This window comes from Chrysemys picta, chromosome 25 (genome assembly GCF_011386835.1).
Source record: "Chrysemys picta bellii isolate R12L10 chromosome 25, ASM1138683v2, whole genome shotgun sequence".
Taxonomy (NCBI): domain Eukaryota; kingdom Metazoa; phylum Chordata; order Testudines; family Emydidae; genus Chrysemys; species Chrysemys picta.
Window position 1 is genome coordinate 1,203,342 of NC_088815.1, and position 24,020 is coordinate 1,227,361.

Here is a 24,020-nt window from a genome sequence, read left to right on the forward strand (position 1 = left end):
AACATCTATTTCTGCTGACATACTGAAATCAACGAAAAAAATATTACTCAGTAACAGTCAATAGGAGTGCAGCCTCCCCCCACACCTTGGGTCTGCAGGGATCCCATGTCCCTGGCACCACAGCTGCAGCCCCATTGTCACAGACCCGCTCCCTCAATCTGACAGCGGAGATGCAGAGGGCTCCCTTTGCTGCTGCAGGGCCCGTGACACCTGATCCCCGCAGGCACATGGTGCAGAGCAGAGATTCCGGGCCAGGATTGGGAGAAGAAGGAGGAGCCCCCACACTGCTGAATGGCTCTGTCCCAGGCAGCAGCCATTCAGCAGCAAGTGGCCTCCCCCACCGCAGGGACTCCTCCTCGTGCCCACAGCTGCAGGGTCTCTGCTCTGTCCTGCCAGGATTACAACCTTCCCTACACCCTTGCGACTGCAGGGAGCCAGTGTCACTGGCCCTGTGGCCATGCATGCAGTCCTTTGCAGCTCCGCTGTCATGGCCCTGTTCACTCACCAGTCAGAGGCGTGGAAGCCACCCCCAGGCAGGAGCTGTTCAGCAGCAGGATGGCTTCGCCTGTGGACAAGCCCCTGGCTGGGGACTCTGCTCCGCAGTCTCCTCTGCACCTTGCGCCCAAGTGTCTTGGGCCCCTGCCCTACCAGGGAACCCCCTGCAGCCCCGCTGTCAGCACTGCCCTAAGCCCAACCCCACCTCCTTAATTTCAAGCCACTGTACAAATAAAATTAGTTAAACATTGAAAAACGTTTAAAAAATAACAATCCATATTAATTGTCAAACTCTCCCAAGCCCACATGTAACACAGGCCCCAGAACTTCCCCAGGCTCATTCAGAGAGTAGATCTTTTTGAAAAAAATAGCAATAATGACATTGAGGCACAACTTCCAATTGTCTGTACAGCAAGGAAATCTCAGAAGTTTCACACCCCCTCAGATGGTGCCAGGTTCTGCCAGCCCCACTGGAGAGGAGCCTGTTCTGGAGCTACAACAGCACAGGGCTCCCTAGCACAAGAAACTCCCGGAGAAGACAGTGAAGACTCAGAAATAAGTCCATTTGCAAGCACTGAAATGCCTGGCAAGACTCCAACATAGCTGCTGTTACCCTGTTTCCCCGAAAATAAGACAGTGTCTTATATTAATTTTTGCTCCCAAAGATGCGCTAGGTCTTATTTTCAGGGGATGTCTTATTTTTCAGAAATGAAAAATGCCTTATTATCGGTGGATGCCTTATTATCGGGGAGGTCTTATTATCGGGGGGATGCCTTATATTACAACGAGAGGCAAAACTGTAAGTAGGCCTTATTTTCGGAGGATGTCTTATTTTCGGGGAAACAGGGTACATGAGGGGCCAACAATTCCTCTCTCACCCAAAATTCTGGTTGCAATGAGCAGGCTTTGGAGTGGCCTGGGTCCCCCACAGACCAGGGGTGGGAGCTGAGCCACGATCCAAGGATAACACTATAAATACATGAACACACTCACAGGCCTGGAAGGGTCTGAAGGGCCAAGTGCTTTACAGATGATGCAAGGGACCTGGCCTGTTACGTAACCCATTTCACAAACTGGGGTTTCACTGAGCTGGCCTATTTCCCATCATCTCAAAATAACTCCAGCTATAACACATGACTGACTAAGGACATCTCTGAGTGAGGCCTACACTGCCAACAGAGGCTTGTGCATTCTATGAGTTCTATGGTAAAAGATAAATAAACAAAATCTCTCTGGGCAGCCCCTTGTAAGATCCTGCAGCTTTTGGGGCAGTTGGTGTTAACCTCAGGAACCGGATCTTCATAGGTGAGTTTACAGGGACCTGATTCTTTAAAAAAGGACCAAGCAAGTTTCTCCACTGGCTGGGGTGCAGAGTTGTTGGGGACCCAGTGCACTCTGCTCCTTGAGGGAGATGGTCAGCAGGGTTTGCACAATCCAAACTCAGAACTTGACATTCCATTTTAAAACGCCTTGGCAGAGCAAGTCAGGTATTGCTGACACAGTGCAAGGTGGGAGGGTCACTGCTGGAGAAACAAGGATGCTTTTGAGGATAAGGCACTGGTTACAAGTTAGGAGAATTGGATTCAATTTGCAGCTCTGCTAGGCTTCCTGCACTACCTTGGGCAAATCACTAGCCATAATGATAATCCCCTGTGCCTTAGTCTCTGATCTGTAAAATGGGATTATCAGAGCTTCCTGTAGCGGTCTCTTCAGGGCGGGGACTGTCTCTTCTCCTGTGTTGGTACCGTGCTCAGCACAATGGAGCCGTGATCCTCGCTGGGGACTCTCTGCACTGTCACAATACAGAGAAAGAAAGATGGGTTCTGAGCAGAGCTCGGCATGGCTCGAAGAAGAGAGATTTTAGCCAAACCTTGTGCAATCTGTTTTGTGCACTGCTGCCCAAATCCACATTCACTGTCCAGCTTCTAGCTATAAATGTGCAGTGAGGATCCCTCCTCTCTGCCTGGGGAAGATGGTCATGGGGACCAGGCCACCAGGATAGGGGGATTGGTGCAGAAGGTGAGAAAGAAGCAGAGTTTCAATTGATAGATGAACCAGTTTGGCTAAAAGATGATGCCCCTTCCCTAGGTGACCAGATATCCTGTTTGAATGTGAGGGATCAGTTTCTCCCCGTGATGAGCTCATTGGGGTGACTCACTGAATGCCACACTCCATTTGTCCATGTGTGTAACTCATCAGTGAGGCACTTGCTGGAGGAGGCTTTGTGCTGCACAATCACCAATACCAACCATAGCAGCAATACTTTACGTGCCAAGTCCCAAGCAAGGCTGTGGCACAAGGACAAAGAGGTCCCAGGCAGAGAGGGGATCAGCTACCAAGCAACATGAGCAAAAAGGGGGCAGCAATTCAATCAATCAATAAAAACCTTTGGAGCCTCAGCCAATAAATCCCTGTCCATGGCCTTGTCCAAATGGAAGCAAAGGACAGACACACAACTGGCCCGGCTGATCGTTCTTGCCAGGCAGGGACACAAAGCGAGAGTGGATTGCTGAGTGCTTTGCCCTACCTGTTACATATTTAACTAAGTGCTTGTATTGCATCTTTTGGCATGTCATAGGCCAGAGGAAAGCCCAGAGACTTTCCCCTCACCGACACCCTGGAATAAAGTGAGAAGGGCTTGTTGCACTCATTGTAACGAAACCAGGAATGATTACGATACGGAGCTGATTGACAACACTTTGCATTTACATCTCAAAGCACTTTCCAAGGGCTGGTGAGTATCATTATTTCCATTGTCCAGGGGGGGAAGGAGGCACCAAGAGAGGAAGTATCTCGAGGAAGGTCAGCCAGGGAGTCGACAGTAATGCCAGAATCAGAACCCAGGAATCCTGGCTTTCCAGTGCTTTGGGCAGCGTGGGCACTCCAGACTTTGTCAAATTCTCCCACCAATGCTTGAGCACTGGTGAGCTCTAGTACTGGGGTGGGAGCACTAGGGCAAAGCAGACCACCTCTCACTGCTCTGAGCAGGTCTATACAATGGTTAAAAGCCTGATGGCTAATGTACCCTCACCCTCCCATTATTACTCACACCAGTAGGGGTGCACCTGAACTAGAGCAACAGGGGGAGAATCCTGAGTGTAGACAGGGCATTACTCGAATTAGCAGACCACACAGCCTCTTCCCAAGACTTGCCAAAGCCAGCCCAATTTGAAACACCGATTGCAAAAACTCATTCAAGATATTCAGAGCGGGTAGGATTCAATGAAAGAAACAGCTCGGCATCCTGAAGCAGCAATTCTTTAATCTAATGTGTGTGATGCTAGCAGGGAAAGCTGTGCTCTCATGCCTGCTGGAAGGAACCCCCCTCTGCACCACCCTGCCTCATTTGCCACCAAAGAGCTCAGCCCTGGGAACAGGTCCCAGAGCCAAGTGAGTCCACTGAACCCACCTCAGCGAAACACAGCCCTTCCCAGACTCCTCTCCTCTCCACTCCCTCTGCCTCGGCTTTCTCTGGAGCTAGGAAGTAGCCAGAGACCTTGGGAATAATCAGCACATTTGAGACCAATTCTCCCATCTCCAGAAAACGCTGCTATTGTGTCCCACACAAAACCAGCGTATTCTGTGGGGGCAGCCATGAAACCCCTCCCAGGCAGCAGCAATGAGGCACCCTAAAGGAATGCGAGAGGGGGAGCACGGGACCCCAGGAGACTAGTGGGGTTAGCATACATTAGGCAGATAATGACTGACAAGGGAAAAGGGAGATACTCCCCAGCATGGAGCAGGGGGTTACAGAGAGAATGTGTTTTGGCTGCTTCCCTGGGCAGGGAAGTTAACTGCTCTGGGGACATGGGAGATCTCCAGAACCGGGGGCAGAGGGCAGAACAGAGGGGAGTTCTCCAGCGCTGGGGGGCAGAGGGAAGAAGGGAGGGGAGTTCTCCAGCGCCGCGGGCAGCAGAGAGGGGAGTTTTCCAGTGTTGGGGGCAGAGGGCAGAGGAAGGGCATTCTCCAGCACCGCGGGCAGAGGGCAGAAGGGAGGGGAGTTCTCCAGTGCCACGGGCAGAGGGGAGGAGAGTTCTCCAGCACTGCGGGTAGCAGAGAGGGCAGTTTTCCAGCATTGGGGGCAGAGGGCAGAAGGAGGGGAGTGCTCCAGCACCGCGGGCAGAGGGCAGAAGGGAGGAGAGTTCTCCAGCACCGCGGGGAGAGGGCAGAAGGAAAGAAGGGGCAAAGGCTACTGTCCTAGCTAGATAGTTACCCTCGGAGCTCTGATCAGTTGCCTGGGCACTGGTGTGACCAGCAAATGGTTCCTGCACTTTGGCACTAACTCATCCCTTCTTGGGAGTCTCAGGAAAGAGGCTGCGGGGCTCTGCTGGGCTGTGCCTGAGCCACTGTCCACCCACTCTTGCCTTGAGGGGCTCCGGGGGCCAGGTTTGAGGCTCACTGGGAAGAGCAGCGTCTCTGCTGTGCGATGTTTGGAGCAGCCCCTTTCTGAAGTACAATGATGGGGGAGCTCAACTGGCTCTGAGCTGGGCATGAACCTACTCAGCAGGGGTGTCCTGTCTGCGAAGGTCTAGGAAATGCCTCCTTTCCTTTGTTTGCGTTTTCTTCTCCACACCAAACAAAATTGCCTCTTCTGTTTGCCTCTAAGAGAGTACTGTACAGCAATCCCTGCCTAGACCTTCCCCGACACATACGGCATGGGTAGCAATGGTTACCCAACAAGCAGGGAAGCTGGGGCACAGACAGGGTAAGAGACTTGCCCAAGGTCACTCAGTGAGGCAGTGGCAGAGCTGGGAAGAGACCCCAAAGTGAACTGGATGGATCAGGGAGCTAGGTTCCAATCCAGACCACTTTGTAATGACTGAACATTGGTCCGCCCTGATCCAGGGTCTGAGTCCAGTTCCCTGAAGGCAGACATCTACAAAGAAATAATCTCCCACCTCAGACTGACACCCCCTAATGGAATCTGCTTCACCCCAGTCTCTAGCCCCACAAAATACAGCCCAGTAACATAAGCCCTCCACAGGGCCAGGACAGAGTGCTTTCCCAGGCACGCCCTTCAGGTTAGCCCCCCTTTACAAAGCACACTGAGAGTGAAATTCCCTCACACACCTGGAAAAACCCTCGCCTTCTATTACTGCATTCCCACATCCCCACGGTGTCTGCCAGGCCCCTGCAGCTTTCCCCTGGCACGTGGGGACATCACAGCTTTCACGGGCAAAACAACTCACCTGAAGCAGGTGTCAGAAGGACAGCAGGACTCTTGTCTGAAAACACGCCTGTGCTCTTGGGAGTTATTGCAAGTCCATTTATTCTTTTCTTCTTTGTTCCTCCCGCACAAAGGAAGAAGGCAAAATGTTCTTCTTTGGAAGGTCCAGCGCTAGCACAGAACTCTCAGCAGCCTCCTCTGAAAGGAGAAAGGATGTCTGTATTATTCCTAAGATACATGACGGGGGGGCTGGGGGGAGGGAGAGCATGGAGGAGGAGACTGCAAGGATCTGAACTGATTGTGGGGGAGCTGGGGACTCATGGCACCTGTCACCAAGATGCTGCGTGGATTCCACACTGCAATTAACACTGCCAATGCTGGAGTGAGTTCCTCTGCCTTCGCACACAAGCTGCAGAAAAGAGTTAGTGACAGTGAAGGCACCAAGGAAAGAACAGTGCAAGGCATTCCCAGGAGGCACCACCTTCCATCCCACCACCCCATTTCTTCATTCTGCTGCTTTCTAGTAGGCTGCCTTGCATTTAGAAAGCCAGTCGGATCGGTTGGAGAGTTATTAGATCAGGATCCCAGATTTTCTTCTCTCATCAGCCTGATCTATGCAAACAGGACCTCCAAAGGCCAGATCCACCTGCACAGCTTAGCCCAAGGACTGTAAATGTGAATTTTCTGCCCTTGTCCTAACGTGTGGGATCTACAGTAGTGTGTGTATCAGCTATGTCACTAGCCAGATGCCATCCATTTTTGTGCAAAGGAAATATATCATCAATACATTTTAGCTGTAGGCCAAACTCTGCCTTCAGGGAAATGGGCACAGCTCCCGTTAGCTTTCATCACTGCTTTATTAAACACAGATTCCTAGAGCTCCCTTTCCCATGGCAGCTGGGCACTCTAAACACAGAGATAAAAGCACTACCTCAAGCATACAGTTTAGGGAACAAGAGAAAGCACTTCTCAGCCAATCACAGCTAGGGTGACCAGATAGCAAGTGTGAAAAATCAGGACAGGAGGTGGGGGGTAATAGGAACCTATATAAGAAAAAGGCCCAAATATCAGGACTGTCCCTATAAAATCGGGACATCTGGTCACCCTAATCACAGCTCCTGCGACAGGGCACAGGGAGAGCCGTATCTCCCAGACACCAGTTTCAGGGCTGGAAGGTCAGCAGCAGCAGCAGCTCCATGTCTGCAGTGTGCTGCAGGAGTGCACATGATCACATGTCCCTCTAGAAGCTGGCCCAAGTGGAGATAAGAGCCTGAATGCCAGTGGAGTTCTCCTGTAGTTCAGGGGCTTGTGCTTAACGCTCTGGGTTCAACACCCAGCTAAGTAGTTACAAACCCACATCCTAGGTGGGAGATGAACTCCTGTGGGCGATTTTACTCGTCTGGCTGGGAGGAGGTAAAACACTGGATGCCCATGGCCTAGCCTCCCACCACTTGCCTGCCAGAAAGCACCAACTCTGCCTCACACAAGCTGAGACCCAGCCAGGACCATCTGATCTCCATGAGTTACTCAGACTATAATCTGTGCTCAATGGGAAGGAGGAAAGCTGAGCTGACCAGCAGCAGACACCTCCCAGCCCCCTGCAGCTTCATGTAAACACTGAGCAGGAGGAGAGCCCCTCAGAGACACCTCCTGGGATGCCTCCAGAAAGCCTGAGCAATTGTCCAGCACTGCCCGCTCAGAGGCCTGAGTCTCACTGACAAAGCTCCTTTGATCTCTCTGTGCTCTTGAGGTGGAGGTACTGAAGGGCTGATTCTGTCACCCTTCTTCCTCTCTCCCTGTGCCACGGACACAGCTCCCTGCTCGAGACAAGCCGCCCAAATTACACTTCACATTGCCTCCCAACAGACGCATCTGGTCTCACATGATGAAAATAAACCTGCTGCTGGCTCTCAAGCTCCCAGAGCTGCCAACATCACCTGAATCAGGCACAAGGGAGTGGCAGACAACACCACAACCAATCTACTCCTCTGGGTGGGAGCAATTCTTCTGGACACTGCAACACTGGATGCAAGCCCAGGTCCTTCAGCTCTGAATAACTCTTAAAGCCATCTCGCTACAGAGCCATCCATCATGTTACTGGCCCAGCGCAACAGCCAGAACATACGTATAACCTGTATAAAACCCTGGACATTTCCGAGCTCTAAGAGCTCCCCAGAACTGCCGCCCCACTCTTAATCTCTGAATTTCCTAACTTTCCTCTAGGTGAGGAAGCCAGGCTTTGTTCCCTGGTGCCTTAATGTAAGGGGACTGTTGCCCCCTTACTAACATTCAGTGGGGGTGTTTTGGTTGCTAGCTCCCAGCACTAAAAGGGGAAGGGTCGATGGGAAATCAGGAGCCTGAGACCGACAGTCCCCAAGAACAATGGGGAGAGGCCAATGCTCCAGATCAGCCTGATTGACAGGGTGGGCAGCTAATCAGGGAGTAGGAGGCCAGGGGGGTCCCGTCCTCTGTGTGAACTGGAATGGCCTGGGTCAGACAGAGTGGGGCCGAGCTAAGGAGAGAGCAGGGGCCCGAGCTGAGCTGCTGGGAGCAGAGCTGCAGCCCCAAAGCCAGAGCACAGCCCAGAGAGAGCAGACCTGCCCTGGGAGCACAGCTGCAGCAACCAGAGCCAGAGGGGGCAGACAAGCAGCCCTGGAAGCAGGTCAGAGCTGGGAGCAGAGTCACAGAAGCAGCCTCAGAGCCGACTTGTCCTGGGAGCAGAGCTGCAGCAACCAGAGGGGCCAGAGAATCAGCCCAGGGAGCTGAAGGCGGAGCAGCAGCTGCAGCCATGCTGAGGCCGAGTGGAGCCGGAACCGGAGCTGGGGCTGGAGCAGTCCGGGGCTGGGTGCGGTGAGCAGCTGGGGAGAGTGAGGGGGACCCTGGGCAGTGGGCCCAGTGCAGGGAGACACCTCAGCCAAGAGGCTCTGCAGGCCAGACTTGGAGGGGGATCGTAACCCTGTCAGGGTGGGGGCAACGCTGGGAAAAAGGGTCCTGCCACTTAGAGCCTGAGAGCGTGTGGCCACCGCCCGAGCAAGTGTCCAACCCGCAGCGTCTCTGCAGCACAGCCAGGACCTGAGAAGGAGCCTGGGACCTACAAGGAACAGACTGTGAACTGCCCTGATGTTCCAGAGACACTGTTTGTGATGTTCCCAGCCACAGAGCAGGGTGATGTGTTTTCCTTTAACCTTTCCCATTTTTTCTTATTCTTTTTTTAAATTAATTGTTAATTAAACAACTTGTATTTGCTTTAAATTGTATGAAATGATCAGTGAGTCAGGGAGGTGCCCAGTGCAATGAGAGTACCCCGGAGTGGGGACACCCTAGCCCCTGTCCTGGGTGACCACAGTAGGGTTGGGGGTCGAGCCCCCAGGAATCCTGGGCCCTGCCTTGTCGGGGTTTATGAGGACTCTGCCAGACAGGAGAGTGGAAGGGGAGTCCTCAAGGGCAGGGAGGCCTCGAGTAAAAGAAGTGGGAGCGAGGACTCAGATCCTTTTGCTAGCCCCCTTCACTGGGGTAGTGCAGAAGCCTGGAAAGTTCCCCACAATAGCGTGACCATTCCCCCGCTTACATTTACAAGGCTCTCTGGAAGCTCAGGAGTCATCCCATTGTCCACACTTGCTGCCATAGAGCTAAAGTTCCTGGAGGCTGTTAGGAACAAAAGAGCTTTACAGCTGTTTACAATCTGCTCCCAACACTTGCAGCTCCGCATTATGACACTGACTATAATCAAATCTCATGCTTCAGGAATACCCCAGGGCACAACTGGCCAGATGTATTCCAGGCTTTTTTTTCACCTTCCTCTGAAGCATCAGCTGGAGACAAGAGACTGGATGGGGTGGTGCCTGGCTCTCAGGTGGTACAAAGAAACTTCTCTCTAGGTGCTGGGCTTGTCTATCTTGCTCACATGCTCAGGGTCAGACTGACTGCCACTCATGAAGTAGGGAAGGAATTCTCCCCCAGGTCACATAGGCAAAAAACCCCAGGCCATTCTCTGCAGCTTGGGACACTGACACCTGCTGGGATCATGTGGGCATGTCTCACCTAGACACTTGGGCAATGGTGACACATCAGTCTCCGGACTGAGATGTTTTGTTTTACTAAAACCACTGGCCACAATATGTGATGTCTGGATGAAATGTACTGGCCTGTGTTTTACAGGTCAGACTTGATCTAACAGTCCCTTCTGGTCTTAAACTCTATGAAATTCCTGGACTTGTTGATGAACGAAGAATGGACACAGCAGAACCTAAATTGCCACCAGGCTTCTGCTGGTATCTCAGTACCTGGGAGAGCTGCCTAGGGCCTAGATGGATGCTGCAGAGTAGAGGTGGGATTGAGACCTGAAAGGCCTGGCTGCACTTTTGTAAACCCTCCAGTTTCCTTTTCTCTCCTAAGGCCTGTTCCTGAATGAATTGCTCTACCTGTGGTGAGTGGCTAGAAGGGAGGAGTTTCCCCTCCATGCTGCCAGTTCCCCTCACTGAGCAAAAGCAGCAAGATCTGACATCAAACCAAAAAAGTGCCATGCGATCGAGCAGCCTGCAACCTGGCCAGGGTGCTCTCCAGCGCTGTGTAACCAGGCTGGACAGCTAGCCTGTGGTGGCTGACGCTGCTTTCACAGGATATCTGAAACGGACCAGGTGCCCAGAAAACATACACTCTTGGTGCAAAGCAGGGCAGCCCAACTTTCAGTCTGTATTGCGCTTCCTGAGCATGTGTCGAGATATGTGGATGGGACTGAGCAATCTTTCTTGCTGAGGGACGAGAGTGCAGGCGACAGGAAGAGTGTGCCAGGAGCCAACTAGCCCACTCCTTGGCTCTTAGAGGAGCCTGCACACCCACCCCCTGAGGGCAGCAGGGGAAAATGTGAGGGGGAAAAAAAAACCCCACAGAAACTTAGTAGAAAGGAGACCAGACAAGCAGTCCAGGGGCTGCGAGGTCACCTTTTGCATAGCAGTTTGTTTCTTTTCTCTGTTACCTCTGCTGCAATCAGTGCTCTAGCCCAGTGGTTCTCAACCAGGGGTACACATACCCCTGGGGGTACGCAGAGCTCTTCCAGGGGGTACATCAACTCATCTAGAGATTGGCCTAGTTTTACAACAGGCGACATAAAAAGCACCAGCGAAGTCAGTGCCAACTAAAATATCAGACAATGACTTGTTTATACTGCTCTGTATACTATACACTGACATGTAAGTACAAGATTTATATTCCAATTGACTTATGTTATAATTATATATGGTAACTGACAAAATAAACAATTGTTCAGTAACAGTGGCTGTGACACTTTTGAATGTTTATGTCTGATTTTGTAAGCAAGTAATTTTTAAATGAGGTGAAACTTGGGGTATGCAAGACAAATCAGACTCCTGAAAGGGGCACAGTAATCTGGAAAGGTTGAGAGCCACTTGTCTAGTCCACAGGGCTGACTCCTTGCTTCAGCAGCTGGCCTGGGAATAAATAATTCAGAAGCCAGGAAGGCGAAAGCAAAAAACCCTCATGAGGGGACCTAACTGATCTTCTGTAGCTGTTATGCCTCATAGGTCCCATGACTCACAGTAGAACAGTTAAGTATCAGAGGGGTAGCCCTGTTAGTCTGAATCAGTAGAGCAGTTCTGACTCTATCCAGCAGGGGGCAGAGGGGACATGTACACTACGCAGTACCTGACAGTGTCTACTAGATTGGATATGACTATTATTAGTAATTAACATTTAACTAACGTAGGATAATTGTCTTTTGCCACTACCCATGGCTCAAGTTAAATTTCAATCTCAGTTTAGCCCTTTACAAACTGCTCTATTTCCCCTCTTCACACTAAAAATACTGGACGGTGTCTGTCTCCCACCTGCCGAGAGTGACCGACGTCTGACAAATTTCACTTACAGCGTCTTTTCTCGCACCAGCCTTGCCCTGTGATACTCAGACTCAGATATTACTGAGGCTTGTGCCTGGATCTATCTCAAGACCTTGGGGGGGACGGATAGCTCAGTAGTTTGAGCATTAGGCTGCTAAACTAGGGTTGTGAGTTCAATCCTTGAGGGGGGCCACTTAGGAATCTGGGGCAAAATCAGTACTTGGTCCTGCTAGTGAAGGCAGGGGGCTGGACTCAATGACTTTTCAAGGTTCCTTCCAGTTCTAGGAGATAAGATATCTCCATTTATATTATAAAAATAAAAGACACCTTCAAGTTACAAAATAGGTGCCTGGTTTCTTTAAACTGAGGGCTTGTCTTCACTACTCACCTGGATTGGCAGGTAGAAATCAATCTCTCAGGGATCGAATTATCATGTCTCATCGGGACACGACAATCGATCCCCGAATCGACGCGCGTACTCCACCAGCGCAGGTAGGACTAAGCGCCATCAACAGGGGAGCCACGGCAGTCGATTTGCCGCCGTCCTCACAGCAGGGTAAGTCAGCTCAGATACGTCAAATTCAGCTACGCTATTCGCATAGCTGAATTTGCGTATCTTAAATCGATTTCCCCCCTCCCCCAATGTAGACCTAGCCTTAATCCAAGCTGCTAGTGATAATAGCAGGCTTGGATTCTGCAGTTCACTGGGTGCCAGCTGTGCGGTGCCTTCCCACAGTGAATAGCAGGACTGCTTTTGTCACTTCCCATCTGGGCTACAGCAAACCCACGTACTTGGACTGCAACCACAAGCCCTCAGGAAACTCCACTTAGTGTAGAATGTGGCAGTGTGTCTCCTCAGCAACACAAGGTATCGTGAACACATCAGATCTGATCTCCAGGCTGGCGCCCCATAGGACACTATGTCAAATTCAAGACCTTGGGACTCATGTGGAAGGCACTCAACAGGGGAGTTGACTGGGAATTTTTCAGTGAATGTTTTGTTGTTGAAAAATGCTGATGTCTGAAACTTTTCCAGGAAATGTATCAGTTTTGGCAAAACAGGTGCCAGGAAGGTTTCTCAGAGGTCCAGGATAGAATTTCTGGAGGGGGGTGGAGAAGAGAGAGACAGACCATCAGCCAGACAACTTTTTGGTATCATATGGGTGGGCAAATTCGCATCTTTTTTTGAAAGGTCCATGCATACACATTACAGAAATATGTGGTGGACCTTTCTGCATTGTAGCTCAACGGTGGAGTTAGGCCTGTTTCTATGGAAACCGTACATCTGAAGGTAGGTAATGGGTCAAAAATGGGTATGGACCATACTTTGACTAAAAATCTTCACCCAGTTTTAGGTAATTTCTTTCTCATTAAAATAGTGACATTTTAATTAAATTAAACAGCCTCATTTGCATAACTGTTGCCATGACAACCAAGAATGGGGGGGGTCATGCTTCACGTGAAAAAATATTTTGATTCTGCAGACATTAACAATTATTTTCCACTTCAAATCAACTTTTAGGTGGTTGTTGTGTACAATAAGATTTATTTTTTTCCTCCATTTGCTTCAGATTTGACTGGGATGCAGTTGTGATTCCTGAATGAACAATATAAACCAATTCAAAGGTTCCCAAAAAGCATCCACAAACAGAGCAAAGGTCTAAAAACACGTGTGATATGTGATGTGGAGGCTCCTTACACAGACCTGACCAAACCAAGAGACCTAGAATCATGGAAGAATCTTCTAAGAGCCACAGAGATCAAAAAATGTGCTGCCATTATGCAATATAAAAACACCAATGAAGTACCTAACATATTTTATCACCTAAATTGTAGAAAGATCTTCACACACAAGAAAACATGGCAACAGCTTAAAAAACAAGCAGAACGTTCTAGCTGTAATGAAGAAATGGCCATGAATCATGCAAATCAATAAGGAGAATAAGAGCATCATCCACTACAGTGTATGAAAAAGTCCATATACTTTGTGACAAAGTATCCAAATATGTGAAAGAGACCAAGTCCTGAGAGCCATTGTGTCAAGCAGTAGATAGGTCAGATAGGAATGTACAGAATAGAGCAGAAGAGATGGACAGCAAGCTATTAACTGTTAGACCAAGGGAGCTAGTAACAGCAGAGACATTGTTATCGAGCCTACACAAGACCAACAGAAAAGCACAACTATTATTGAGGTGATGACAATAGCATATGATAGGCTATTCAATTATATCGGCACTGATTTGTTTTCAAAGCTTCCTGTTGTAGCAATGGTGAATATCACACAGGCACTGGTGGCCAATATGAGCTCTCTTGATATTGAAAAAAATCAAGCCACAAAGAAACACATTTGGAGAAAACTGGAAGCAGAATTCAGAAGTGTTGTTTACCCCTTCACATACCACAAGAACCAGGGGTCACCCAATGAAATTAATAGGCAGCAGGTTTAAAACAAACAAACATAAGGAAGTACTTCTCCACACAATGCACAGTCTGCCTGTGGAACTCATTGCCAGTGGATGTTGTGAAGGCCAAAAGTATAACTGGGTTAAAAAAGAACTATATATGGTCGTGAAGGATATGTCCATCAATGGCTATTAGCCAAGATGGTCGGGGCACAACCCCATGCTTTGGGTGTTCCTAAACCTCTGACTGTCAGGTGCTTTGACTGGACAACAGGGCAATGGATCACTCAATAATTGCCCTGTTTTGTTCATTCCCTCTCAAGCATCTGGAACTGGCCACTGTCAGAAGACAGGATATTGGGTTAGATGGCTCTTTGGTCTGCCCAAGAATGGCCATTCTTATGTTCTTAAAATAGCACTTCCTTTATCCAAATAACCAGTTAGCCAAAAGTTTTGGATGTCTCGCAGGCCATTTGGATAAACAGAAGTGCAGTGTTACTGTATGGATATCGTATATGACTTGATCAGAGAGATTACTGCATAGCTGTATTTGGCTATTAGACTTTCCTAAATGAATTTGTCTTGCCAGTAGGAAAAACGGAGCAGAAAAGCAATACAGTGCCCCTAGATAAGCACCTCTCAACACACACTTGGGGGCAATTCCAAGACAATGGTGGAGCTATTAGCCATGAAAACAACAAGGAGTCCGGTGGCACCTTAAAGACTAACAGATTTATTTGGGCATAAGCTTTCGTGGGTAAAAAAACACTTCTTCGGATGTTTTTTTACCCACGAAAGCTTATAAATAAATGTTAGTCTTTAAGGTGCCACCGGACTCCGTTGTTGTTTTTGTGGATACAGACTAACACGGCTACCCCTTGATACTATTAGTAATGAAGATGCTATTCCAAGGCTCCAGCCAGTAGTCATACAGCTGTTTGCCAAGGCTGGGAACCTAGAGATCAAAGGGACACTAACCAGCTAAAAGGACTCTTGGGGTGGAGTGTGAGTGAGCTGTTCCTTGTAGAATAGACTGAGGGTAGGTCTATACTTACCTCCGGGTCCGGCAGTAAGCAATCGATCTTCTGGGATCGATCCCGGAAGTGCTCGCCGTCGACGCCAGTACTCCTGCTCGGCGAGAGAAGTAAGCGGCATCAACGGGGGAGCCTGCCTGCCGCATCTGGACCTGCGGTAAGTTTGAACTAAGGTACTTCGACTTCAGCTACGTTATTCACGTAGCTGAAGTTGCGTATCTTAGTTCGAAATGGGGGGTTAGTGTGGACCAGGCCTGAGATATGGAGATGAGACAGTTTGCAGGAGCATCTGACAGCAGCTGGGGCCTCCCCAGCAACCAGGGAATGAGAAACCTCAGGGACAGATTTCAGAGTAGCAGCCGTGTTAGTCTGTATCCGCAAAAAGAACAGGAGTACTTGTGGCACCTTAGAGACTAACGAATTTATTAGAGCATAAGCTTTCGTGGACTACAGCCCACTTCTTCGGATGCATATAGAGTGGAATAAATATTGAGGAGATATATATACACACATACAGAGAGCATGAACAGCTGGGAGTTGTCTTACCAACTCTGAGAGGCCAATTAAGTAAGAGAAAAAAACAACAGAAAAACTTCAAAAACAGACTCCAAGGAGAGACTGCTGAGCTGGAATTGATATGCAAACTAGATACAATCAACTCAGGATTGAATAAGGACTGGGAATGGCTGAGCCATTACAAACATTGAATCTATCTCCCCTTGTAAGTATTCTCACACTTCTTATCAAACTGTCTGTACTGGGCTATCTTGATTATCACTTCAAAAGTTTTTTTCTCTTACTTAATTGGCCTCTCAGAGTTGGTAAGACAACTCCCACCTGTTCATGCTCTCTGTATGTGTGTATATATAGCTCCTCAATATATGTTTCACTCTATATGCATCCGAAGAAGTGGGCTGTAGTCCACGAAAGCTTATGCTCTAATAAATTCGTTAGTCTCTAAGGTGCCACAAGTACTCCTGTTCTTTTCTCAGGGACAGACAGGCATATGGATAGGCTGGTCACTGTATTAAGATCTGTTCTCTCTGAAATACTTTGATTCTAAGTAAAACAATATTCTGCTTTAAGGAGGCTGTCTGGTCATTGCCTACCACTGTCATTGCTCCAGAGGAACTGAAATACAAGGGCTGAGCCTAGGCCTGCTGATGAAATCATGGTTAGCAGCGGGGAAGAACTGCGTGATCCCACCCCCAGACAAGTGCTGGCTTGAGGCCAGAGACCTGAAAGGTGGGTGCATTTGAAGAGACAAGGAAGGGTCAGTGGTGACAGGTTCATCCATCTGGGCTAGGTTTTTCACACTCGAAGTCTCATTAGCCACCTGGTCTCAACACAACTGGGATTTCCATGGCACATGTACCAAACCACAGATCTGCTCCCCTTTCCTCATGCATCCCCAAGAATCAGCCCCACTCCATGCCATGCATCTGTGCCCTCTTCGATTAGCTCTTCCATCTTGGCAGGAGTCAGTGGGCTGGAGATGGGACACTAGGAATATGAGAAGTCTCAGACCCAGTCCTGCCCTGAGCCTAAGTGCTGGGGGAGTCTCCATGTCTGAAACCTGGAATTCAAGACATTAGCATCATCCTGGTGTTTACCCATTGCAGTTTGTGTACCCTGCATGCCCCGGGATTCACCCCCATAACCATCCAAGGGCTGAGTGGGGATGAGACAGGCTGGGAGAGCTTTAACTCTTCATGCACGTTTTGAACAGCCAATTTAAATGTAACTTGGCAGCCTTCCACACACTGCGGCTGGGCAGCTCCACCTGACATGGCTGCTCCTCCATGCCTTGCCGTGGTGGCTGCTTCCACATTAACATCTTCTTCGCTGTCACTTGGCTGCTCTGTTCTCAGGGATGGGGTGTGAGCTCATTGGTCTGGAATGAAGACACAGAATCCAGCTCCAATCCACCCCATGTTCGGGATCACTGCTGCCATCGGGGAGTTCTTTGGGGACCAATTTGAAATGAGTGAGTGGGTCTCAGTCCAGTTCCTAGTGGGACAGATGTCAACTCACAAACACCTCAATAGAAAGGGCACGGACCGAATGAGCTATGGAGCCTGTACACCCCTGCTCACCCTGGTGAGTCACTGGAGGGATGGGGACGGTGGAGGGGAAGTTAGCGCTGTTAGCAGAGGACTCCTTTCTCTGTGTCAGTCTATGCCAAAGAGAGACAGGCCGCATGGTTGGGAGTGAGAGTCAGTGGGCACATGTGACAATTTACAGGGCTGGGGCAGCGCCTGGGCTGTTCTCAAGGTCCCCTTCCTAAGCACTTCCAGCCCAATGCAAGCTCACTCTGAGAAAAGCAGTGCAATTTTCCAGCTGGCTGGGCAGATTCTGAGTCTGACACACACCTGGCTCCCTAGCATGGCTGCCTACTGGTGTCCCGAGAGCTCCAGGGCATGAGCTGTGAGTTTCCTATGGGGTTGCTTCTAACTTCTTCTAGGTCAGGAGCAATCACTGAATGTAGATCAGAGAGCTCACAGCGGAGGTGGCCTGATAGCACTAGTGCTGCGAACAGACCTCCCCTTTGGCTCAGTTTCTCTAATGAGCTAGGAGCCAGTTTGAGCTGCTTCTCTTGACAGCACACAGCCATCACCATTCAGAGCTGCTCTAAGTCCATGTGACTGTTTAGAGCCTCATGGGCAAGCCTGGGCTCAGCGTGTCCTCCTCTGCCCCAACAGGACCAGAGTGACTAGAATCTGGAGTCTAGGCATTTGGGGTACAACAGATCAGAAGCTAGTTTGTCATCTTCCATAAGAGGGGCTGGGCAGGGAAACCCCCTACTCGGGAAACTGTCCCTGAAGCCCCAGATTTGCCAAGAAAGATCCAGGCTCCATCGTATCCAACCCACCAAGGTTTGGGATTTCATTTGGATCAAAGGTTCTGGGTTTGGCCATGTCCTGAGGTCTGATTTACGCTACCAGGAAAGCCAGCTCGTAACACGCTCATCTCACCAGTAACAACAAACACAATAGAGTTATGGCCACATAGCAGCTTTGTTCACCACCTGGCCATGTGTGAACCACAAAGCAATGTTTGTGCAGCTACCACATTGCCTGAGTGTATCAGTGTCAACTGGGCAAACCCAGGCAGCTATCCCACAGTGCCTGGGCGGGGAGAACACCCAGAAGGCCTCCACACAGAGCAGCACCTCTACTGTGTGCTCTAGGTCGGATGGCCTCATCGTCCTGCTGTGGAGAGACTGAGGACAGACCAAATGGGTGACACAGACACAGTTGGGGGGGGGGGGGGGATCTGACTTATACAGAAGTGCCCAGGAAATAGGGTACAATCAGCAGTGGAAAAGACCAAACAATCCCATAAAATCACTGAATCCAAGACTGCTTGTTTGTTCCCTTTTGTGCCTGCAATTGTCTGCTGGCCTTGGCATGGGGAACATTAACCCACAGCCAGACTTTGGCAGTCCTTCTCTTCTTGTGGGAGATGCTGGTTTTCAATTTGGGCAGTGTACCAGGGCCAGCACATATTTTTCTGGTGAGCTGCCAGATCTCAATGATTTTGACTTTGTTCCTGACCTGGCACAGCATGAGAAGCCAAACCGTTATCCATGGATACAGACACAGTCAGAGCTGCTTGCTGGTGAAGTCCAGCCACAGTTAATTGGCTGTTGGGTAATGAGAGGTGACAGCTGCTGCAGGCAATGGGAATTACTCTGCAGGACAGTAGCAGAAAGGACTGCTAAGGTGGCTGGCATGGGGGAGTGGATGGCAACATCAAACTGTTGATAGTGCCAAAGGGGAAGAAAGAGACTATCCCAGTGTGATATTATGAGTGTAATATAATCTCTCATTGAAAGATGACAGGGCCAGAAAGAGTTAATTAACTCACAGACTGACCTGACCCAGGGCCGAACTTTAGAGACTAGTTAGGAAGATATGTAAATGAACAGAGCTTTGAAATGCAAGTCTGCATTGTTACAGGTAGAAGGGTAGGTGTTTGCTCACGTCTTGGGATGTAAGCAAACAAGTCTTGTCTATTGCTATAGCTTTGATTCAAAGATCAAAAAAGGAGTATTAACATTTAGGAAGACACTTGAGTGAAACAGTATTATTGTTTATATGTCTCTTTGAAGGTTGTGGTAACCTGTATCTGAACTGTTTAATGGATAGATTACCCTGTGCTAATTGCCAGGATGTTTGGCAGAAGGAGAGTTAAGCCTATTGTTTTTTCAGGCCAAAAGGCAGCTGGAAATGTATAAGAACCCTGGGACACGAACCTTCTGCATCTCAGATCTGCTTTGGGTTTCAAGAGGGGGAAACCTTAAGCCATAAGGATTGAGATCCCGTCATTGACTGGAGCCACCCTGAATATGGACATTGGACTATAACCTCTGGACTATATCTAAAAGGACTTTTGGAAACTACAAGCTCATCTCTGCTATGTATCTGAACCTCAAGAATTGAATTCAAGTCGGTATGTATATTGATCTTTTAACCAACACTCTCTCTCTTTTCTTTTTTAATAAATTTTAGTTTAGTTAATAAGAATTGGCTATAAGTGTGTATTTTGGGTAAGATCTAAGTTATAATTGAACCTGGGTATGTGGCTGATCCTTTGGGATTGGAAGAACCTTTTCTTTTATATGATGAGATAAGATTTTCAGTAATCAGCATCATATCTGACATGTGTGTCTGGATGGAGGCCTGAGGCTGGGTACTTTAAGGGACCTGCATTGTTTGGACTTCTGTGTAACCAGTGAGGTACCATAGAAGCTGTTTTGTGCTGGCTTGGTAAATCTAAGTATTGGACAAAGGGTCCTGTGGCACCTTTGAGACTAACAGTTTGTTAGTCTCAAAGGTGCCACAGGACCCTCTGTTGCTTTTTACAGATTCAGACTAACACGGCTACCCCTCTGATACCTAAGTATTGGAATATCCATCAGTGTTTGGGGTTTGTCTGCCCTGTCTTGTTTGCAGTTCACCCTAATTGAGTGACCTCAGCTGGCTCCCACGGGCAGCACCGTCACACTCAGGCAGTAACAGCAACTGATATTTCTACAGCTAGAGAGTAATTACATAAGGTTTGCAGAGCGATGTAGAGAGTGCCATACAAGTAACTTAGATACAAATATGTAAGGACTTGACTTATTTACTCTTTAGAGATTTGCCATTTGCCTTTTGCTGTGTGCTACAGGACATAGTGGGCACCTCTGTGCACAGGAAGAAAATGGCCAAGGTACAAACAGATCCTAAAACTTTGGAAGCCACATTTTGCACCATTGTGCAAAAGACTGCCTAGACTTCAGAAAATGATCATGAGACTGCAAAAGTACTCATTAAGTGTGAAACAGAGCCCCAGTAGGGAGCCTCTTATGGCAGAGTTCCTACAACTAGTGAAGTGGAGGCGCTACAGAAAGACGAGTCTGAAGTAAATATGACACGTACTACCCATGGCTGAAGCAAATTTTCACAAACTCACACAAGAAAAACAAACTAACTCACTTTTACAGTAGTTTGAGTGCATAATTCTAAGTGAATGGCCAATGAAAAAAGGCCAGGGACTTCCAAGGGTAAAAACTTATTGAGATTATGAGATGAAACTGCTGCACATAATGGGACTCTGCACAAAAGATATTGTGTCATAAAGTCACACAGCATGAGGCTGGAAATGCTAATCATAATGCACAATGCACTTCTGGGTACAAACACCGAGATGTTCTATTCCATGCCAAGCACGGATTGAAATTCTGCAATAAATCCTGGAAGCAGAATGCAAGAGGATCAAGGAAACCTCATGTGATTCTTGACACTGGAACAAGGTTTGTGCAGATAAATTTGACACTATAACTGAATTCTGTGTCCAGGTCTAGTGTTTGCAATTCAAAAAGGACAATGAAAAATTGGTGACGATTCAGAGGAAAGCTACAACAACTATTCAAGGATTGGAAAACATGCCTTACAGAGAGGCTTAGTCTATTCAGTTTATCGAAGAAAAGAATAGAGGTGACTTGATCACAATCTATAAGTACCTACGTGGGGAGAAGATTTCTGATAGTAGAGGGCTCTATAATCTTGTAAAAGCAAAACAAGATTTGGTGGAAGTCAGTTGAAGCTAGATAAATTCAAACCAGAAATAAGGTACAAAATTTTAACAGTGAGGATAACTAACCATTGGTACAACCTATCTAAGGATGACATGAATTCTCTGTAACTTGAAATCTTTAAATCTAGTTTGGATGTCTCTTTCTAAAAGATATCCTCCAGTTCAACATAAGTTATTGGCAAAAAGAAGAACAGGAGTACTTGTGGCACCTTAGAGACTAACAAATTTATTAGAGCATAAGCTTTCGTGGACTACAGCCCACTTCTTCGGAAGCTTATGCTCTAATAATAACTCCTGTTCTTCTTTTTGCGGATACAGACTAACACGGCTGCTACTCTGAAATAAGTTATTGGGCTTGATGCAAGAATCAGTGGGTGCAATTCTATTATCTGTGTTATGCAGGAGACCAGACAAGATGGTCACTTCCGTCCCTAAAATCTATGAATGAAACAGGAAAGAGTACCTCTGATTATTTGATTACTACTCAATTTAAAAACAAAATTCAGCTGTTACACAACATATCAAGTAGCAACACACCAACACATTGCAACCTTTGCTCGCCATGGGACTCCAGATTAGTTAGTAACAGATATAGACCACAATTCATGAGGGGCCCACTTCAGCAATTCCCTTTGAATCTGGCCATGCGTGAATGATGCCATCAAGATAACATATCCAACTAGATCGTGTCAATGAGTTGGCAGAAAAGTCAGAACAAGCAGGAAAGAACTTGATTTCCCTTGGATAAATTAAGTTTATCCTTACCTAGGATTATCGGAATATTCAAACACACTTCACAATCCTTTATAAGGATCATCAGTTCAGAGACTTGCGGGAGAAGCACAAAAACCTTACTGCCAACACCTAACAAACTTCCTGAGCCCTGAAGTAGTTATAAAGAAGTTACAATGACAAGAAACTAGAACAGAAAAAAATACTACAACAAGAATGACAAAGTTACCCCCATTACAAGCGGGAAAGAATGCTAGATTCCCAAGTAGAAATGATCTAGCAACTTGCCAAGGCAACAGCTATATCCACCACAAGATCATACAACAAACACCCTCAGAGTCAGTCCTAGAGGAAGGACACAAGGCATCTAACCAATCAGAGAGGACACTGACTTTTTCTTGAGGACATCCTGAATGCTACTGATAGTACTGCCATGCTGGCAAAAGTAACACATGTCCATCCAGGCATATGAAATCACTGAATACAAAACTCTTCTTAAGCAATGTGAGGTCTCTGACCAAGGCCCCTCAACAATACAAAAGGCCAGATTTTGATCTCAGTCATAAATTGAGAGAGGCTGGGAACAGGTATTTGTGCCTGATGGTATGGGCCCTTTTGAGGGCCTGAAACACCAATTGCACCACCTCCTCTCTCCACTGTTGAATAACAGAGCTAATTTTGATTCCATTAAGAGTCTAATTACAGGTGGCTATGCTGAATTCACTTTGGGCCAATAGTGCACCAGCACTGGGGCTCCCCTACTACAAGCTGAAATCACTATGAGCTGAGATCACTGAGTGCTGTGTTAACTAGTGGGGGAGCCTGAAGATTTATTGCTAAGTGGCTAGCAGAGCAGAGCAGAGCTGAGCAGTTTACGGGACAGTTGGTGCGGCCCACGGGACGGGTGAGCAGAGCAGTTTGCGGGACAGTTTGCAGGCTGGAGCGGCGAGCGGGACAGCAGAACGGAGCAGTTTGCAGGACAGCTGGAGTGGCTCACGGGACGGGTGGCGGAGCGGAGTGGCTTGTGGTGAAGGCTGCAGCAGAACCCCATGGAGAGGTGGGGCAGTCGGCCTCGGACCACGTAAGGTGCCCCTTAATACCCCGCGTGCCCCTTTTAAAAAAAGGTGGGTGGGAGGGATAGCTCAGTGGTTTGAGCATTGGCCTGCTAAACCCAGGGTTGTGAGTTCAATCCTTGAGGGGGCCACTTGGGGATATGCGGCAAAAATCAGTACTTGGTCCTGCTAATGAAGGCAGGGGGCTGGACTCGATGACCTTTCAAGGTCCCTTCCAGCTCTAGGAGATAGGATATCTCCATTAATTCTAATTCATTCTAAATCTGGAGTGACACCACCAACTTCAGTAGAATTACTCAAAGGCAAGGAATAAAGCATCTACTGTGAATGAAGGCTGAGACGGCCTGGTAGAATGGTGTGGAGTTCAGGACTAAAGCTTAGCGCTCTTGCTGAGCTGGAGAACTGCAGGGAGGACTGGGATACCAAAACTGATGCAAATCTTGATTGAGATACAATAACTCCTCACTTAAAGTCGTCCCGGTTAATGTTGTTTCATCGCTGATCAATTAGAGAACATGCTCATTTAAAGTTGAGCAATGCTCCCTTATAACCTTGTTTGGCAGACGCCTGCTTTGTCCACTGCTTGCAGAATGAGCAGCCCCTTGGAGCTAGCTGGGGGGGGGTTGGAACTAGGGTGGACCGGCAGCTCCCCGGTCCCCTAAATTCCCTGTGCGGCAGCTGCCCAGCAGGCTATCAATTGCCAGCAGTTCAGCTGTCTCCTCCATCTCCCCTTTACATTAATTCTTATGGGGAAATTGGATTCACTTTAACATCATTTTGCTTAAAGTCACATTTTTCAGGAACATAACTACAACATTAAGTGAGGAGTTATTGTATATTGTCAGAGCAAGGGAAACTTGGCCAGCCCTCTTGCCTGGCTGTTGCCAGAAATTCCATTGGGTCACTGTAGCAAACAGTATGTTCTCACATACACATTTTTTTTTTTAAAGCCAAACAACAGAGCTAGCACTTCTGTCAGGTCAGATTAGTTTTCCAGACACCATGTTACCAATGGGAATGGCTATAACCAGAGCCCTGTAATTTGCACATTGTGTTGCATCAGAATATCGGGGGAATGTCACCTCCTCCTGCAAAGCAGCAGGAAGCCATGCACAGAGCTTCAAAGCTACAGCTGTCCGTGATGTTGGTCATAGGCGATTCAGGATATACTTGAACTGGCT

General features: G+C 48.2%; 1 protein-coding gene across 6 annotated transcripts in view; it reads right to left on the bottom strand.

Annotated features, from left to right (window-relative positions):
- LOC101938807 (excitatory amino acid transporter 4-like) overlaps nt 1–24,020 on the bottom strand; it is a 116,259-nt gene that overhangs the window by 75,809 nt on the left and 16,430 nt on the right. For all 6 annotated transcript variants that reach the window (XM_005312930.4, XM_042847685.2, XM_042847686.2 and 3 more), the window contains exon 2: nt 5,685–5,860. The gene's annotated coding sequence lies outside the window, so the exon portion shown is untranslated. The remainder of the gene's footprint in view (nt 1–5,684; nt 5,861–24,020) is intronic.